We start from the raw sequence: 21,434 nt of genomic DNA on the forward strand, positions 1-21,434 counted from the left end.
ATACTTATTTTTGACAATATCAAATAGTATACTTAATAGTATCACAACTAAAAGTATTTTTAAATTCTTACCATATCTGAATTCAAATTCAGTGGCTGCTTATACTGAGTTGACCACATATCCCATGTCCTACATACGTCTTCCTTAAGTCTCGCCATTTCATCAACATCTTCTTCATCTACAAGTAAGATTTTCTCCATAGCACCCTGTTGTTCATAAGGGAACTGATTAGTCTTATTGACACACATTTTTACACTACCTAATTTAAAACATGATAATCACATGAAGTTTATGTTTTCAAAATCCTTGTCGGTCTGTTGATGTCCTTTTGTGCCATTTGGAACTGATTGAACAATATTTTCCATGACTCAATAACTACTGCTTCTATCTTAGTGTTAGGCAACAAAGACTCAATATCTCTCTTTTGGTATGGCATGGTAAATACCGAAGTTGCAGACAATCTCTCTGTATCATTTTCCAAAAATATTAGCATATTAGTTTTAAAGTATTATTATGGAGCAGATTAATTCATGTCTTACATTGAAAAAATAAACTTACGACTTCTTAATTATATGATCCGTAAGAAAGCAATAATCCATGACATCCTTCCGAAACTTCAAGACAGGGTCAAATAAACTGTCTTGTCTGAACATTGAATCTGAGACAAGTTGAGCATCCTTGTTTGGCAAACCACAGTTCAAAGTACACCCCAAGTTATGAGATACCATATCTGCTGAGTCAGGTACTTTGTTTAAGTTTTCTTTGTCTATGTGCAACAAATATTCAATGATGCTCCTCGTTCCCGTTGCTCCAAACTGAACATTTGTTACAACCTCCTTCAAATGAGTCTCCACACTTTTATTATCATTTCTTTTCTATGCCTCTTTTCCACTGCCCTCTGTGTGTGGTTTCTTAGTATCCAAGTCCTTATCAATTTCAGCCATATCTGATACATTTGTATTCCCATAACCTTTTTCAGCCTCTCCATCAATGCCATCCACATTCATTTTCTCAACATCTTTTTCAATTCGCTCCTTAACATTTGGTACGTTGTCAACATTTGTTGTATCCTCATGCCTTTTTCCAGCCTCCTCATTCATTTTCTAAACCTCTTTTTCTATGACCTCATTTAGTATATCAGTGTTAACCTCCTCAATAGCCTTTGTTTCTCCTAAACCAACATTGAGTACACCTTCATCAAGCTGAGTCAACACATCTGTCTTCTCATTTCACTCTTTTTCAATGCCCTTTTGATTAAGTGTATCACGATTCAACTCTTCATTGAATTCCTCCGCAACGGCACTTCTTACTCCGACACCAATATTTGATATTACATCGTTCAAATTTGAATTCAGGTCATTATCCAGCCCATCATCTTGGTCTTTATCATCACCACTGTCCAAGTTAGTAACATCATTAATATCATCATCTTGCTGTTCGTCATTGTATCCCAACTCATCATCACTGTTCTAAAGATCTCTATCCGTACATCCACCATATTTCTTGTGCAATTCTTTGTACTGCACTTTTACCATTTCAGTCCATACATCAAATGATGGTAGCCCTTGTTTTGGTTTCTCCATTTCATATGACCTCGCTATCAACATGTCCATTAAGTTATGATAGCCAAGATTTTTCATGAAAGGCAGCGTTTCAGTCTCTGATGTACATTTTTCAGGATTATCATCCTCTTCTTCAGCAGCAGCATGTTCATTGGGATCAACTTCTTCAGCACCATCTACCTTGACACCAGCTTGTGTAGATGTAGTTTGTTCACCCATTGGAGTTTTTGCTTTCATAGTAATGAGCTTTCTCATGTTATGTACGTACCTACCAATGAACAATTAATTGTCCATCTTCATACGTAGATAAATTTCATGAGTCCTCTGCCAAATTGCAAAATAAATATATTAAACACTAAGATAGACTCTTTGATATGTGATAATAAGGACATGTCAAACAATAATTAGGTTATTCAATATCAGTATCATAAAAATATCACAGCATACTGAGAACAATATCACACCATTGCAAAAACAATATCACAATAATCTTTTAATCAATATCACAACAATTTTTTAATCAATATCATTTTCTTTTAGAAACTATATCACAACTAACAATAAACAATATCACACAATTTATTTAACAATATCATAGCTAAAATAATTATCAAATATCAAATGTTTTTATTAGTACTTACATCCATTGCCCTTGTTCTAATCTGTTTATCAGTTTCAACACCACTAGGCAACTTCACCATCATGTACCCCTCTTTTGTTTCCACTTCAGATTCAGCGTCAGCTTCATGATCAGACGCCTGCGTAAGTCTTATCTCTGAAGAATATGGGGTTTTTTTAGGGTCTTGTTTTTGCTGGCAGATGGGGTACTGAATCTTTGATATTGGAGCATTCCCCAAAGATCCAGTTTTTTTGTCATCATCCACTCTTTTTGACAAGTTTTTATCATCCCAATGTTGGATAAGTGGTAAAGTGTATGGCAAAACATCGCCCTTAAAATCAAACCTATGCATATACGCTAGCATAAGAACTATTATGCATCCGCTGACAGCTGACTTTGCACCTTCTTTGAACACCTTAATACTCTTAACCATTTCGTCAAATACGTATTCACATCAATGAAATTGGCTTATCCTTGTCACATGCTCAATAGCCTTTACCAGTTTCAAGTCCAGCGATTTATTTGAAGGCGGTGCTAGGAAAATAGACATGCTGTAAATTACGAACATTCTTTTAAATTCATCTCCAACATCATTACATTCCATCAATTTGGCATGCACATCCTTGACCATAATTGGAGCGAAAGTACTCTTCAAATCAAACTTCGTCCTCCATGCATTTTTCAGCTTAGTGTCTGTCACAGCAGTGGTGTTTCCCATGTGAGCAACGTCCACTTTAACACTTTCTCGAGGAAGTTGAAATATGCCATGCACATCGTCTTTGGTCAACATAAAATAAAACTTTTTTGTTTTGAACATGTTGCATGTGTAGTCAAATGCCTTCAGAAGCAACTTTAGAATTCCATGTGGAATTTTTGTTAGTTTTAATTCTAACAATCCACCAAACTCAATATCAGAAATAACCCTTTTTTGTTCTTCATTTAAGTTACTAATCAACTCAACCAACTTTAGTGGCCTACACTTAATCTGAAATGGTTGTCCCTTCTTTCTTTTGACCTCAGGCTACTCTACCACTACATTTTGTATAGCCATTTCGTCTTCTTTGCTTTTATTTTTATTAGCAAACTTTGATTCCTTTGTTGAAGGTTGTCCCTTTTTTTGTTGATGACAGGCTACTCTACAACTTCATCTTGTATCAACATTTCGTCGTCTTTACATTTATTTTTATTAGCAGCCTTTGACCTCTTGGTTGATGGTTGTTCAACCTCATCATTTGCATTAGAGGCCTCTTTCTCCCGAATGTTTTCTCAGGTTTTTTGGAAGCTGTCAAGTCCATTTTGCTGAAATAATATCACACTTCATTGGAAATAATTCACACCTTATACAAAACAACATCACTATATTATATCACTGGTTATAAGTATTTTTAAAGGAGTATACTATTTTGTATTTATGTTAAACACTATATATTACAACTTATCAAAATCCATGAAGATTGAGTACTACTAATTTTCACATTCAATATCACAACATACAAATAACAATATTACATGTTTTTCTTTATCATAGCAAACACATATATCAACATTACTCATTTTACTGAACAGAAACCATCAATTCATGAACCGCATTGTCAAACAAATTTAATTCTGTAATATAAAACTGTAATTGTGCACATTTAAACAACGTTTAACCCTAATTTTTGCGATTCAAACAATATGAAACCCTAATTTTCACAAATAAGCAATGTTGAACCTTTTCAAGTTGAGAGGGAGCAATTAAACAGTTTTTAATCCTAATTTTTCACAAATAAACAATGTTGAACTTTTTTGTTTCACAATCGAACGGTGTTGAAACCTAAATTTCGCAATTGAATAGGTTAAAACCTATTTTAGTGGAATAAAACAATACGAAATCCTAATTTTCAAGTTCGAACAATGTCGACCCCTAAATTTCATAATCGAACAATTATGAACCTTAATTTAGGAGATTTAAACAGAAAAACATGTAATTAACAACTGCAACAGAAAAACATGCAATTAACAACTACGAATTTGTACAGTACTTATATGAAAATTATTGGAAATTAACAAAGTTTAGCAATAATTTTCATACTTAAATTAACAACTGCATAAATACTCGATTTTAACAATTATTTCACTAAAATTCAAGTATTCCAGAGAATTAAGGCAGAATTTGTACCTGATTTCTACTCAAAACGCAATTGTAGTGAAGAATGATTAGTATTTCTTTGTTAATTGTTAGTGATTCGCAAAAATAATAGAGAGTTTCTTGGTTTTTTTTTCAGTTTTTAGAGAGAGAAAGTGAAGAGTCAAATAAACTGTCGCGCGTTTATGAATTTTGAACAAGTAAGCGTCTTGTTTTTGTTACCTTATTTGGGAGTGATATTTTTAAGCATAACGCGAAATATTGCATTCGTTACTCAATCCTCAAATATTTAGTAGTTCTCACCGGATCCCGACTATATATATATATATATATATATATATATATATATATATATAAAACAACAACCAAAGCATGTTTTGTCCCTCCAACACCTTACTTCCACACTATACATAGTTTTTAGGATCATTTTAAAATAGGTCCACCAACTAAATAATCCAACACATGAAAATGTTTTTATGTTGCTAGCATGAGATTTATATAAACATGATTTTATTATTGCTTTTGCTAACTTCTTTATATTCTAAGGTCTACCTAATATCATAGTTTCCTTTTTAAAATTTTGCGTTTTTTTAAAATAATCTATTATGAGATTATTTTATAATTTATAATACAAAATAATACAACGGGCAACAAAACAGGTGAAAACATGGTTTAAAATAAAATAAGTATACTTATTATAAGAATATATAACAAAGTTAAGGAGTTATTTTGTGTCACGATAATGAAAACATATAAATGAGTATAGATTATATTAGTGTTATATAAATAGCTTATTTAGAGACCATCACAGAGTTCTCAAATTTGTTTGTTAGTTAATGGCAATTTATATGGATGAAATTTGATTATGAGTAAGTTGACATTGTTTAAACCTGAATAAGGGGTCTACACTAGAGAGTTTTGATCATTGGGATGTGTATTATGCATTAGCGAACATGAATAAGGGGTTTACACTTAGAGTGTCAAGGGCCAATTCACAATCACAAATTATATTATGAGACCGTTGTATGGTGCGACGACATAACAATGACTATTTTATCGTAAAAATTTAGCGTTTTATATTAAAAAGTTACAGCTAAATTGTGAGTAAAATGACCACTTTTTAAAACAACCAATTTTTACATAAAATGTTCACTATTTCTTATAAATTGGTCACTTTTACCAGTCTCATCATACGACGGTTTCACACAATAACTACGTAATCTAAATTGGAACCGCAAATAACACTTTATGTATTTTTTCATGATTTAATTTAATAAATAGTAAACCATTCTTTTGATAAATAGTAACTCACGGTTCACACATAGACGTGTGAAAAAATTGCTTTGAATCGAATTGCACATTATTTATTTCTATTAGTAGTATGATTAATTAGGGAATTTTCAATATACGCGGATGTTTGGTTGCTCTTTGCAAAACGTATGAATTGTGAATTATGTAAAAATTAAGTTGGTTCGTTATCTCATATTCTCATATCTTCAATTTATAAAATTTGGAACTTTCCTTAACAGATGTTAAACAGGCCATTCAGAGTGATTATGAATATACATATTAGGCTAAATCGGGGACGAGATATTTTGATTTTTTTTTGGGCTATGTTGGATTCTTATCATCTAACATGTATTATTCAGTTTCCAAGTTATGATCAATAATTTCAAGTTAAACTTTTTACATATGCTTATAAATATTTTACTCATATTTAGATATTTTACGTATATACACAAATTATTTTCAAATAACTTTGAATGATGTTTAAAAAATGTTTACAAATATACCCGTGCTACTTTGCACGGGTTTTAAGTTTACCTTCCTTAGATGAGTCCATAAGTCCTAATCCTAGCCATTAGATGAGGAGAATGAATGGTGAAGATTATAACAAAATCAAGGGCTAAGATTGAATCTAAAAACATAAAACCCTAATTCACTCTCCCTCACTCATTCATTCAGTCTCCCTATCTAACTATCTCTTCTCTTCCTAACTCCCACATCTCCTCTCTTCTGCCGACCCTACCACGCCACCCCTGCCACGCCGCCACCCCCGCCACGCCGTCTGCCTCATCTCCTCTTCTTCCTCCATCGGCACCACCCGACACCTCTTCTCTGCCTCCATCGTGCCGCCTCTCTCTCTTCTCCTTTTTTTCTTTCTTTTTCAGATCTGAAAAAGAAGTTGGTGGTGGTGGTGGTGGTTCATGTGTGCGGCTGATGCGGTGGGTATTGGTGGTTCTACCACCCTCTCTCCCTTCTCCCTTCTCTTTTATTTTTTCAGATCTTAGTGGTGGTGAGTAGTTTTTTCTTTTCGGCGGTGGTGGTGGTGATGCTAAGGCGGTTGTGGGTAATTTTTTGGGGTTGATGCCGTGGAGGTGGTGGGAGATGAAGGTTGTCATGATGAAGGGAGGAGAACGGCGGGTGGTGAAGGGAGGTCTAGGGTTAGAGGTTTTTTTTTCGTGACATTTTAGGGTTTAGGGTGGTGGTTGATGGTGGTGGGGGCGGTTTTGGTGTGGCGGTGTTCTTGGTGGTGGTGTCATAGGCGGTGCTGGATCTGTTTTTTTATGGTTGGTGGTGGTGATGACAAAGGGGGTTGTTGTTGTTGTTATTAGTTGGCGGCGGTGGTGGTTTTCAGTGTTGATGACGGTGGATCGATTAAAGTCACACATATCTTCTATTAAAGTGGCACAATTTACTGTTAAAATTTCATAAATTTTATATATATGAAATGACTCGAAGACATTAAAGTTTCACTCATAGACCATTAAAGTTTCACTCGTAGACCATTATAGTTACATTCGTAAATTCGAGAAATTACATAAATTTTAGTCACAATTACATTATTATATAAATACAAATTTTTATATTAAAGATGGCCTAAAAAAACTAAAGTTTCACTCGTTACTATTAAAGTTTCACTCGTGTAATATTAAAGTTTCATTCATAAATCAGTGAAAATAAATAAATATTAGTCATAATTACATTATTGCATAAGTTCAAATTCTTATATTAGAAATAGCCTAAAAAAACTAAAGTTATAATTTTAAGCATTAAAGTTACACTCATAAAACGTTAAAGTAAATCAGTGAAATTAAATAAATTTTAGTCACATTTACATTTTTATATAAATTCTAATTTTTTTTTATTAGAAATGGCCTAAAAAAATAAAGTTTCACTTTTAAGCATTAAAGTTACACTTGTACACCATTAAAGATACACTCAAAAATCGGTTAAATTAAAAAAATATTAATCACAATTACATTATTTCATAAATTCAAATTTTTATATTAAAAATGGCTTAAAAAAATTAAACTTACACTTATAAGAATTAAAGTTTCACTTGTAAAACATTAAAGTTACACTCAAAAATACATAAATTTAAATTTTTATTAACAAAATGACCTTAAAAAATTAAAATTACAATTGTAAAGAATTAAAATTACATTCACAGATTAAAGTTTCATTTTTAAAACATTAAAGTTTCTTCAAAAAATGTTTAAAAGTTTCAAATCTCAACCATCAATCTTAGAAGATCTAATGGTTTAGATAAGGACTTAGGGACTCACCTATTTAGGTGGACTCATTTGAACTTGCCTATATATATATATATATATATATATATATATATATATATATATATATATATATATATATATATATATATATATATATATAGATTTAGGATCATATGAGAACCATGAGAACCTTAGGTTCAAGACTTTTATACAAAAGTTCAAGACCTTTATATCAAAGGTTCAGTACTTTTGTAACAGAAGTTCACTGGATATAATGCTTATCATCTACATTTCAACTTAAACAAAGATAATTTACACTGCATTTGTTGTATAACTTAAATTAATTAATTTGTCATACGTACCAATTATCTACGAAATGAATAATGCGGTCGTGTCCATGACCCTTTTTGGAGGTTTTGCATAAAATTTATAATAAGATAATTATTAAACTACTATACTATATTAAACATTGGGAAAGACATTCTCTGGTGCTTCAAACTTGAAACATGTAACATACATACATATTATATTGTAATCTTACTCTCTCTCTCTCTCTCTCACGTTTTTTTTCATCTTCATTTCAACAAAGGGAACTCACACTTTATAGTACATATAATTGGTCTTGTTTGTGACGGGCACTATCCGTCACAAGTTGAAGACGGATAGTACCCCTCTCATAATAAGGCAAATGGGAGGGCAAGTGGGGGACAAATGGAGCACCCTATAAATAGTGCCACTTGCATATTGTGAGAGGAGAACTATCCGTCTTCAGCTTGTGACGGATAGTGTCCGTCTTCAATGAGATTTTGCGAAGTACATATGATCTCATTTACTCATCTTCTTCCTCTTTAATATTCATCCTTAATTTAATCTGTACCACTCATTTCTGACTTTGATATCTAGATTAGAGGAACTATCGGAGAGGTTAGTTAAGGTTTTAAGGTTGTGTTACAAAGTGTAATGAGGAGTTCTATCGACGCTTTCGGCAGACATACCGCTGGTATTACTTGAAATGTCCCCTCTTCGTTAGCTAATTCTCACATTATTGATGATATTCTCTGTACTGCTCATGAAGTTCAAGAACAAGATCCTAATATCGCTCGGATACGTAGTCCCTTCTTCCTTCCTTTGTTACTTTGAGTTTGATTATTACTCCATAACATTTAGCATGTTGTATTGCTAACGGAACACGAGAATTGGAAATCCTCCCCTTTTTTTCCTTTACGGCAAATAAAATGCATGTTTATTTCGTTCAGTGTTGAAATGGTTGAACCTTTGATACAAAAGTTCTGAACCCGAGGTACAAAAGTTCAAAACCTTTGGTATAAGAATTCTGAACCCGAGATTCTCATGGTTCTCATATGAAAAGGGTTCTCATAGGATCTCAACCCTATATATATATATATATATATATTAGAAATTGAATCATGTGAGGCACCCTTCTTAGGGTGAGGTAGCTGTACTCATCCTAAACCATTAGATCTAAAAATGATAGACCCACTAAATAATGCCACGTGTCCCCTATATAATTCTAATTAACTAACGCACACATTTTTCGTTCATTTACTCAATTCATTTACTTCGTCCACTTTCTTTCTCTACAATTCATCTTCAACTGAGCTACTCCATCTTCAGCTCCATGTTCGCCATTATCAGCGAGCTTTTCCACCGCCATTATCACTGAGCTTTCCGACCGCCATTGTCATCCTGAAATTAGGTAGCTTCGATCAAGTAATCTTCATTTCGATTCATCCTGCTTTCATCCGTATTCATCACACTAATTTTCGATCTACTTATTTAATTTGCTAAATTAAAGCTCAACTAGTTTAATTACTTATTTTATTGTGTTTCCTTCTCTCTCTCTTCAACTCAGCTCTAGTGATTCGAAGTTTGACGCAAAGGAGAAATCAGGAGGCGTTCAGGTTTTGGCGCGCGCACCATCGTCATGGACGGCTCAAGCTCAATTCTTATCCAAATTTTGACTCTCAAGGATATGCTTGACAAGGTTTACTCTAATTTTGATCTCATTCGATTCCTATGTTGTTGAGTGTCTTAAATTATTGCAAATAATCGAAGATTTAATTCGTTTTAGGTTAACGATGAAATCGAAACGAATAATCGAAGTTTCTATTTCATTATTGCTAGATGATGAAATCGAAGCGATTATTCGAAATTTTAACCTTATTTGATTGCTATGGACCTACTGGTAATGCCGAAGTTTATCATTTCGAAACATGATCAAAATCCCTCTTTTTTGTAGGTTAATGATGAAATTGAAGCGAATATTCAGATTACAAGGCAAATTGAGTCCGAAATTGTTAAGTGTGAAGAAATTGAGGCCGCGCTTGCTACAAGAGAGTCGGAGCTAATGAAGCTAGTGCTGGTTAATTTTAGTTTTTGTGTTCCATAAGTTTTAATTTTGATTGATTAGTGGTTGTGAGTTCTCTATTAGTTAGAGACCTTAGAGATTGGTCATGGTAAGACTGCATCAGTAGAACTGATGAACCTCTGCATACTTGGGTAAATAGGGGGTCTTATTAAATTGTTGGGTCATAGAATTTGGCAGCATGTGATCATTGGTTTGGTTTTGTTTAGAGAGTTTTTTTATTCCCTTGTGTACAAGATTTAAGCCTTCCAAAGTTAAGTCGGAACTTTTTATTTTCAGAAACTTATGCGTAGATTTGAGAGTTTTGTTTTCCTTTGTGTTGACATAATGCTGAAGAATTGATATTTAGATGTGAGAGCAAAGATGGTTGTTTGGGTAATATTTTAATTTGTTGGTAGGCACATCAGTGAGGCGAATAATGATGGATGGGGTACTTGTGCAACCAGGGGATGATGTGAATAGAGCCAGTACCAGTGGAAACAGTCAGAAAGGAAGATTCGGGCCCTTCAATCAAATGGTTACAGTTGCAGAATATGTTAGTGATATTTGATTTTATGATAATTGATCGCTGTCACTGGTAATTTCTTTTGAATTTATGATATTTAATTTTATTTGTTTTTTTTTTAGTTCTATGATTATATATATATGATACGAGTTGATCTCTAACTGTTTGCATTCATGTGCAATTCTGTTGTTTGTTACACACATTTTCACTTCTGTTTAGCACTAGTAAATGATGTCAATTTGTGAAGTAAACGATTATCATAATTCTGAGGATAGAAAGGTCTAAATTGGCATCTATTTGCTCTGTTTAAATCATATTGCATCCGCTCAAGCCAATTCCATACGTTTGTTCTATGTGACTGTTGGATGTGTATTTTATCAAACGTATCAAATTCGCTTGAACGGAGAAAGTACTATATTTTCTTGGCTATTTGTTCATAATATAGCCTACTCTCTTTGTCCTGAACAAGTCATCTCAGTTTGCTTTCATAAGAGTAACTCTTTTAGTAAATGATTTGCTTCCTAGCGAATACTAGAAAATTCAAGTCGATTTTTATTCTCCGGTGCATAAATTTAAGGGGATTAACCAGTTAAATGCTTCATTCATGGAACCAACAAGTAAGGGCCAGAGTTTTGAACCTATACCTTATTTATGAACATTAACTACTTACCTTCAAGCCGAGGAACTCAAGTGCTCAACTGATAAATTTATTGACTCGTATATAAACTTGAAAAGCTAATATGGAGCGTCAGGCGCCTGTCCGACATAACTCCTGGTCTCCTTTGATTGCTTTTTCATCTCAGTGGATCTTGTCAGCATATTACATATGTTATTGGATGAAATCTTGTCATCAACTCTAGATTCTTTGTTTTCATTGATAGTTAACTCTAGAAAATCGGTAGCAAAGTTGATGGATGATATACATTATCTGAGGCAGAAGAAAGATGAGCTGACCGAGACAATGAACAAGAAATGGTATTCATAACTATTAACATCATTTTTCTGTTCTCTTATAAGTTGGACATCAGTATCTTATGCTTTGATTTTACCCATTATGACAATTTTCTGTTTCAACTATTTTGGGTAAAGAGACTCACAATGACAATCTTAAATTTGATCGGATTAGAACCTAGGTTATGACCTATGAGTACAAGTTTACAACCGCCATGACTCTGTTCGCTAAACTAGTTGACAGTTGCATTTCCTGTCTAAATTTAATGAAGAGTTGTTGTAAGTTAAAAACTCATCGAAACTCAAAATCTGAAAGCTCCACTCAAAATAAGTGTCGAAATAACACTGAAAATTGTGCCACTCATCAAATGCAATTTCTGAAGCCCATTACATCAATGTGGAGTTTAGAAGCCAGGAGCATGTGAAACATATTCTGTTTTAACTGAGACTTATTTGAGATGTTTTCTATGTAGGGAAACTTTTGCACTGTCATGTACCCAATTCCAAACGTGCATTGAAAGTGACAAATGCAACGAATTAAGGGCATTGTTGTTTGAGAAACAATCTCTTGAAGACGAGATTCACGAACTTGATCAAACGCATTCTAATTTGAAGAACTCGGTGTCAGCGCGGTCGATGAAGATTCTAGAAGATCTTCATAGGTCCAATTCTAGTAATTATCTTCCTTTTGTCTCACTTTTTCATTTTTTTTTGTTGTAAGTGCAGTAAACCATTACTGTAGTTGACCAAGTTATGGGAGTATATCTCCTAGGAGCGTATGTCCTAAATACACAAATTAAAGACTCAGTTTCACAAAATTGGGTCATAGATTCACAAAATTAAGTTCAGAATTCACAAGATAATCGCCAAGTCACAAAATCAAGTCCAAAATTTGCAAGATCAGGTCCAGGGTTCACAATATGAGGTTCAGGATTCACAAGATTAGCTCCATGATTCACAAGATTAGGTCCATGATTCACAAATTTGGGTTTGAGTTCACAAGATCAGGCCCGAGATTCACAAGATTAGGTCCAAGGTTCACAAAATAAGATTCATACATAGACCTGATTTTACGAAACCTAGACTTGATTTTGTGAAGCTTGGAGTATATTATGTGAACTCTAAACCTCATTCTGTGAAACTTGCTTTTCACAAACATAGACCTGACTTTGTGAAATATGGACTTGATTTTGTGAAGCTTGGACTAGATTATGTGAACCCTAGACCTGATTTTGTGAAACTTGGTCACACGTGGTGTTGTGTCATATCGTTGCAAGATTTAATACCTTGTTTAGGACTATTAAATAAAAAAGGAACCTAGATTATGTGTAATTCAGATTCTTGTACCCAGGTTTTTGATTGTTGCCGTTGGCTTTAGATTGTAGTGACTATGAATTCTTAGTGTTGATACTGCAGCTGCAATTAGAAATAGAAATTTTGTCATGAAACATGTTCTGCCCTCGGTAATCTTTATACTGCTTCTGCAATATCATAAAATGCTATTGGTATTTTTGGAATAAAGGCCGATTAATCTTATGGTATCTATCTGATAACTTTATGATTATTACGCTGAATAATTTTGTACCTTCGGAAAACACACCATTAATTCATTAGTAGATACTAGATAGTTTCGCATGATGCTGCATTTCTTAGTTAACTTCTTGAGATAAGAATTCCAGCAAACTGGTTAATACTAAGAATAGTAGGAGTATAGGGTTGTAGTTAGCCAATTACAGAAACAGTTTGCCTCAGCCTCATGGCATCTCAGAGTATTTTTACATTAGTATGGCACTACGGGGCATAATGTAAGTAAGTAATGGCAACTAGAATATTAGAATGAAGTACTCTGAAAATCATAGTGATGTGCGGTGGATCTAGACTTTAAAAAGTTTACTTGATATGTTGAGTAGACCGGCCAGACCCAAGCCAGGCCGAACCCCAAAACAAAAATCTAAAGTAGGGCTTCATCCAAACTGAAACAACCCAACTCGAACTGTTTGATAGGAAAGAGTAGAAGTGCCTAATTTGAACAACAATCTTAATAGCCACAATCATAAACAACCCGAAAATGGTTTAACCCATAACACTTACCTATACACGAAACAACCCGATAACAACACTCCCGAAATGAACTTTACCAGAAATGCCTCGGCTTAAACGTGACATGAATGACCCATTTGCCAAATCTTTTGGTGAGTAGTGTGTCATCTAGCTTTGTCCTGGTGTGTTTTTTTTCAGAAAGAGAATAGAATAATTTTACTTTGTTCTGGCTTCTAATTTTGTGTTGTACGTTATTTTCCTTGGGTTGTTGGTTGTACATCCCTTTCTCAGTAAACCTTGTCCCACTAATCCTTTTGTTTGCCTATGCTACAACAAAGCAATACAATCTTAAAGATTGCAGGATTTAGAAACTAATTTGTTTTTGGCCATTGTAGATATTTTTCACTTTGGAAAGATATGGTGTGGAAAAGATATTTGGTGTCAGATATGGCCTTCGTGGATTCTTCGACCCTGATCTACCGATGAAGAAGCTTAGACCGCATCCATAATTAATTGGCTGCTACTTATGCCAAAAATTTTCTCTAAATAGTAGTAATAATGAAAATCTTCAGCTTACGCGGGACCATGTTCAAGACATTAATATTGAAGGTGGGACTCTTTTAGGAGTATCACGTGGAGGTGCTAGTATGAGTGACACTATTGATAGCATTGAGGTACTCCACCATTACCGCATCCTCTATCAGTGTAAGGGAGGACTGTGTGTAGATTTTTAATGGTATATGAAAATTTTTCAATCTTCCAGGCTAAGGAGATTGACATGATTTTCATACTGGGTGGCAATGGTACTCATGCGGGAGCCAACGCAATCCATAACGAGGTATGTCTGTTCTATTTTCTAGAATAAACCCCTTAATTAGTACAAATCATGTTCAAATTAAATATCATTCCATGGCAGTTGTATTTATCTGTGCATAATGTTGTTTGTCTGCCGTCTATGTTCCATTCTGAAAAGGATTTTACGAAAAGTATATTGTATGGTAAGCTGTAAGCGATAACTCATGCAGCATTAACACAAATCAGGCAAGGACAAGAATCTACTGATTTTATCTCATAGCCTCGGGGTCTAATATGATTCGTGATTACTTATGTCTTTTAGATGGGAATACTAAAATCTCTTTATAGAACACATGTTTGCCATAATTCAACTGCCAATACATCACTTAAACGCTACACCCTTTATGGGCAATAAGTTGATTCTTCCACACCATCACAAATTTGATGAGAGAATCCACAAAGAAAATATAATTTACTCTATGATATGTTGTAAAGCTTCTATGCCGTTCTTGAATGACCTTATTGACTTGATGTTTTGTTATGGTTTATGATTGTGGATAGCTTATTTCTGGGAATAAACATAGTTACGATGTGAAATCATGTCCTAAATACACAAAATAAAGACATAATTTCACAAAATTGGGTCCTAGATTCACAAGATTAAGTCCAGCTTGGGTTCACAAAATTAGATTCATGATTCACAAGACTAGTTCCAAGATTCACAAGATTAGGTCTATGATTCACAAAATTGGATTCAGAGTTCACAAGATCAAGCCCGAGATTCACAAAATAAGGTTCAAACATATACCTGATTTTGTGAAACCTGGACTTGATTTTGTGAAGCTTGGAGTATATTATGTGAACCCTAGACCTGATTTTGTGAAACCTGATTTTGGCAAACATAGACCTGATTTTGTGAAACCTGGACTTGATTTTGTGAAGCTTGGACTAGATTATGTGAACCCTAGACCTGAATTTGTGAAACTTGATTTTGTCAAACTTAGGCTTGATTTTGTGAAATCTTGACTTGATTTTACTCGTATTAGACATGTTGATTTTGACAGGGAAAGAAGCAAATATGTTTATGGTTAATCTTACTCGTTTAGACATGTTGCCTAATTGATGAAGATGGGGAGCTAATAAGTTGAGAACCGTCTCTGTGTTAAGAAAAAGGATGTGGAAAAGGAGTATTTCCGAGAGTCTCGGAGATATTGAGTAATGTTTTTCCTATTGTTGTTTGTCGTTGTTGTATGGAGGATAGAGGTATCCAAAACCAAAAGAGTCATGGTAACTGTTCAATAGAGGTAACAAGGAGTATAATTTACGAGTTTGTTATATTTTGTGAACTCAGATACAAACTGACCCGGCCCTGGTATGCAGTATGCTTCATAGGATCCCTGTAAAAATGTTTATGTTGGCAACATGGCCCAAAGTCTTTTTCCTGACAGTGGCATTATTAAGGCTTCAATATGATGTTGTGAACTAGGGAACATGTGCTGAAAGTAAGCTAGCATGTCAATAATTTGTTATAATTTACAATCATTCACTCAAATGGAAAAACTTCTCAGGAAAGTTTGATTGCAGATTTTCCTACATGGCTTTAACTAGTACAGAGTACAAAGTCTCATTTTGTGAAATAATTATATGAGGTTGATGTATCATGTTTCATGTGTTTGTTATTTGTTCATGCACAATTTACTGTTTGTACTTATCATCTATTAGTTTAAAAGGTAGAGCATTGTGCTATTGCCCAAGGTGTGGGCTTGTTTGTGTCTTAGATTCACAAAATAGGGTTTAGGATTCACAAAATCGGGTCTAGGATTCACCAAACTATGAAGTAAATTGGTGAGGTCGGCTGTCTCGCCATAATTAACGGCCTCACCGGGTCCGGCCTCTCTCTCTCTCTCTCTCTATATATATATATATATATATATATATATATATATATATATATATATATAGTAATAAGATCAAATGAGTCATCCTCTTACATGTGAGTCCATAAGTCCCATTATGGGCCATTGGATCTTGAAAATGGAGGGCTAAGATGAGAACAAAAAAATTAAGGTTAATGCTCTAATTTTGCCATCTTCCTCTAATTTTCTCATTAACTACATTAATCCTCCTCATCTTTCATTCACCAACTCATTATCACATCTCCTCATTCTCTCTCTATATCTCACTTCTTCATATTCTCTCCAAAAAAACCAAGAAAAGAAAAAACCCAAAAACCCAAACAAATAAAAAACCCAAAAAATCCAAATAAATCATTTTCTCATCTTTTCCTCATTCACCATCCACCTACCACCACCAACCGGAAACCACCACAGTCGCCAACCGCCACCGCCGCCGCCACCACCACCGCCGCCCGACGTCATTTTTTAATTTTTTTTTTTTTTTTTAATAAAAAAACTTGATGTTTGGGTGTTCTTTTTGTTTTTTTTTTCTCCTTATATCGTCTTGCTATATAATATTGTTTTAAATTTGTGAGTTTTTTTTAATTTTAATCTTAGATCTACTAAAATAGATAAATTTTCATTGACCCGTTTTTTTTTTCCATTTCCGTTTTTTTTTTTTTCAATTTTGATGTTTTGGCCTTTTTTTTTCCGGTTATTGACATTCTTACAAATTATAGTGTGATTTTAGTACTAAATCTATTATTTATGAAATCTCATTTTTTACTTTTTTATTGTTGATATCAATTTGTTAATATCCGTCTTGTTATATATATTTGCCAAATTTCGTATTTAAAATTTTGTCTTGGTATTGTGTGATTTAGGATCTATTAAACTTACTTGTTCGGTTAAAATTACACTTTTTCGGTTAAAATTACACTTTTGTCCGTTAAAATTACACTTTTTTCCGTTAAAATTACACTTTTTTCGGTTTAAATCACAGTTGTTTTCCTGTTAAAATTACATTTTTCTAACGTTAAAATTACACTTTTTTCTGTTAAAATTACACTTTTTTTCGTTAAAATTACACTTTTTCCGGTTAAAATTACACTTTTGTCCGTTAAAATTACACTTTTTTCCGTTAAAATTACACTTTTTTCGGTTTAAATCACAGTTGTCTTCCTGTTAAAATTACATTTTTTAACGTTTAAATTACACTTTTTTCTGTTAAAATTACACTTTTTAACGTTAAAATTAAATTTTTTTCGTTAAAATTACACTTTTTTTCCGGTTAAAATTACACTTTTTTCCGTTAAAATTACACTTTTTTTCCGGTTAAAATTACACTTTTTCCCGTTAAAATTACATTTTTTTCTGTTAAAATTACACTTGTCTTCATTAAAGTTACATTTATCTCTATTATTAAAGTTACACTTATCTCTACTAAGGTTACCCTCTCAATGACTAAAGTACGCTTTTGGACTAAAGCTAGAACAATTTGAATTTGAAGTTACACAAATTTGGACTAAAATTACACAATTTGGACTAACTAATGGAGTTATTTGTAAATTGTAACTTACACAATTTGGACTAAAGATACACAAATTTGGACTATAGTTATACAATTTGGATTAAAATTACACTTTTATGGACTAAAATTACACTTCCGTGGACCAAAATTACCCCTTTGATAGACTAAAGTTATACATTTGTGGATTAAAGTTACACATTTTTGAACTAAAATTACACTTTTTTGGACTAAAATTACACTTTTATGGACTAAAATTACACTCATAAAACGATAAAAGATATACACTATCAATGTACTAAAGTTACACTTTAGTGGACAATGATTGAAATTGCACAATCTCAATGACTCAAAACAAATGAATTGGGTAACTTTAGTCCAAATTGTGTATTTTTACTCTAAATTTAGTCGTAAATAGTGTTATATTAGTTCAAACAAATTCAAAAATATTCGTAAATAGTGTATTTTCAGTCCAATTTTAGTCGTCAATAGTGTATTTTTAGTCCAAATTTTGTATTTTCAGTCCATAATTGTATAATTTTAGCTCAAATTTAATTGTAAATATTGTATTTTAGTCCAAATTTAGTCCTAAATAACTCCATTAGTTAGTCCAAATAGTTCAAATAGTCCAAATTGTCCAAATTACTTAGTCCAAATTATCCAAATTAGTTTGTCCGAATTAGTTAGTCCAAATTGTTCAAATAGTCCAAATTAGTCTGTCTAACTTTAGGCAAAGAGTGTAACTTTAGTCATTGAGAGGGTAATTTTAACAGAAGTAAGTATAATTTTAACAGAAAAAGTGTAATTTTAACAGAAAAAAGTGTAATTTCAATCAAAAAAAGTGTAATTTCAACCAAAAAAAGTGTAATTTTAACAACAAAAAGTGTAATTTTAACAGAAAAAGTGTAATTTCAATCAAAAAAGTGTAATTTCAACCAAAAAAGTGTAATTTTAACAACAAAAAGTGTAATTTTAACAACAAAAAGTGTAATTTTAACAGAAGAAAGTGTAATTTTAACAGAAAAAGTGTAATTTTAACAGAAAAAGTGTAATTTATAAAAAAAAAAAAAAAGTGTAATTTTAACAGAAGAAAGTGTAATTTTAACAGAAAAAGTGTAATTTTTTTTTTTAAAAAAAGTGTAATTTTAACAAAATAAAGTGTAATTATAACAGAAATAAGTGTAATTTTAACAGAAAAAGTGTAATTTTAACAGGAAAAAGTGTAATTTTAATAAAAAAAAAAGTGTAATTTTAACAAAAAAAAAAGTGTAATTTTAACAACAAAAAGTGTAATTTTAACAGAAGAAAGTGTAATTTTAACAGAAAAAGTGTAATTTTAAAAAAATAAAAAAAGTGTAATTTTAACAAAAAAAAGTGTAATTATAACAGAAATAAGTGCTATTTTAACAAAAAAAAGTGTACCTTTAATGTTTGAAGGTTGTGCATTTTTTTTTAACAAGATCTATAATTTTAGCACAAAATAATATGTAATTACAAAAATAAAAAACCAAAATAAATACCAACCATACTAGATCTAAAATAATAAAAAACCGAAATTAAAAAAAAAACAAAAAGAAAAAAACCGAAATAAACAAGATTTCAATGGTGGATGAGGTTTTAATAATAACAATGAAATAAACAATGAAATAAACAAGATCTAAACGGTTTTAATAATAACAATTAAAAAAACCGAAATAATATGCAATGAGATTTTAATAATAATAATGGAATAAACGAAATCAAAAAACGAAATAAACAAATGAAATCAAAAAAACAAAATCAAAAAATGAACAAATGAACAAATGAAATTAAAAGAAACGAGATTCAAAATTAAAAAAAAAAAAAACGAGATCCAAAATTAAAAGAAACGAGATTCATATTTCGGTCAACTCAATCAAAACGGATGTATGGCATTTTGGCATTTTCTTCTTTTGCTGGGTAAGAGTATTGGCATTTTCTGGGTAAGAGTATTTTCTTCTTTTGGCATTTTCAAAATGAGATTTTCTTTTGGCATTTTCTTCTTTCCGGTCAACTCAATCAAAACGAGATTCAAAATGAGATTTTCTTCTTTTGGCATTTTCTTCTTTTGCTGGGTAACAGTATTGCACCATAAGAGTACTGCACCAAAACGAAAATATCACTTTATTGGCGATATCTTGCTTTTGGCCAGATCTGAAAAGATGTCGGAGGTGGTGGTGACTGGTGGGAGGTCGTGAATGGTGCGGTGGTGGAGGAGGCGAGTAGGGTGATGGTATTAGTGCGGTGCTGGGAAAGGTGACGGTGGTCGGGTGCGGGGTGGTTGTTTGAGGGTACGGGAGGGAGGGAAGGAGGGATGATGAATTTGTTTTTCTGAAATTTTTGTTTTGGTTTTTTTGGTTTTGGGTTTTTTTTTGGGTTTTTTTATTGTTGTTTGGTGATGAGAGGAAGAGAGAAAAATGAGAGATTGTGAGATTTAGAGAGAGGGAAGGAGTTTGTGATAATGAGGGATGAATGGATTAGTGGGTAACTTAATTGCAATGAGGAGCTAATTAGACTATATTGATTTGTGGCCATCCATTGAGAGTAATCTCATCCCTTCATTCCCTTCATCCAAGAGCCCTTATAAGGACTTAAGGACTCAATAGATGTAAGGGACTTAGGAGAACTTCACACTATATATATATATATATATATATATATATATATATATATATATATATATATATATGTATATATGTATATACATATATGTATATACATATACATATATGTATATACATATACATATATGTATATACATATACATATATGTATATACATATACATATATGTATATACATATATATATATATATATATATATATATATATATATATATATATACATATATGTATATATATATATATATATATATATATATATATATATATATATATATATTGTAACACCCCCATACTCCAAGTGCCTTACCAGGACCACTTAAGGCATGGAAGTGGTACCATCTCGGTTACCCAAGGCAATGTATATCAAATAGACAATAACGAAATGTACTTTATTAAATATATTTAAGGCGATACAAGTCCGAAACCAAAACTGTTAAAATGAAAATACAACTGTTCCAAAAAGCTAAACCAACTAAAGTAAATAAATTTTCAAGACACAGCCGAAGACTTCTAGACATCTCGTGGTGACTCAATAGAGCTATTCCATGCGCGTCCATCTCATACCTGCTCAATAACTGCTCACCATCCCCGAATGGATCACCACAGTTTTCAAAACATTTAAACGGGGTCAGTTACTGATTACTTAAAAACAATACAACAGATACAATACACAAATCATCCAATCTCCATCACAACTCCACACACCTGAATACACACTAAAGTGTGTAGTACTGCAAGAATACCCATCGCAATAAGTATTCCACACCGCCAATGGGGGACCGCAGCCGTTCCCAACTAAGCCCCGCTCATCTCATATGAGCGATAACCTATGTTACTTAATGGGCACATCCCCTCCTGTGGCGGG

Source organism: Silene latifolia, chromosome Y, assembly GCF_048544455.1.
Source record: "Silene latifolia isolate original U9 population chromosome Y, ASM4854445v1, whole genome shotgun sequence".
NCBI classification, from domain to species: Eukaryota; Viridiplantae; Streptophyta; class Magnoliopsida; order Caryophyllales; family Caryophyllaceae; genus Silene; species Silene latifolia.